The following is a 440-nucleotide window of genomic DNA, read 5'->3' on the forward strand; positions in this document are numbered from 1 at the left end:
TTGGAGGGAATGAGCCCTGTTTTGTGTGTGTATGTGAAAGAGACAGACAAAGGTTACTGCCCCCTACTGGAAGGAATGAGACCCGCCTTGCGTGTATGTGTATGTGTGTGTGCGTGCACGTACTATTCCCTACTACTGTAACCACTAGACCCCTCTCCCCTCCCAGAGCCCTGGGTAGAACCTTGGTGTCTTGTTGATTGTTTCCTTTCAGCTCCAGGGACCCCTGATAAATCCTACCAATGGCACCATCCCGATGTCCAACTTCATCCTGCTGGGTTTCCCCTCCCTGGGCCAGCTGAGCCGCACTCTCCTCTGTGCCCTTCTCTCCGCCGCCTACACCGGGACACTGGCAGGCAACCTGTGCATTTTGTGGGCCGTGCTGCAGGACCCCCACCTCCAACGCCTGCCTATGTACATCCTGCTGGGGAACTTCTCCTGGC

General features: G+C 56.1%; 1 pseudogene; it reads left to right on the forward strand.

The window, feature by feature from the left end:
• Positions 1-211: 211 nt before the first annotated feature.
• LOC113409228 overlaps positions 212-440 on the forward strand; it is a 959-nt pseudogene continuing 730 nt past the window's right edge.

Source organism: Terrapene carolina, unplaced genomic scaffold (assembly GCF_002925995.2).
Source record: "Terrapene carolina triunguis isolate 2854851 unplaced genomic scaffold, T_m_triunguis-2.0 Scaffold31328, whole genome shotgun sequence".
Classification (NCBI taxonomy): Eukaryota; Metazoa; Chordata; order Testudines; family Emydidae; genus Terrapene; species Terrapene triunguis.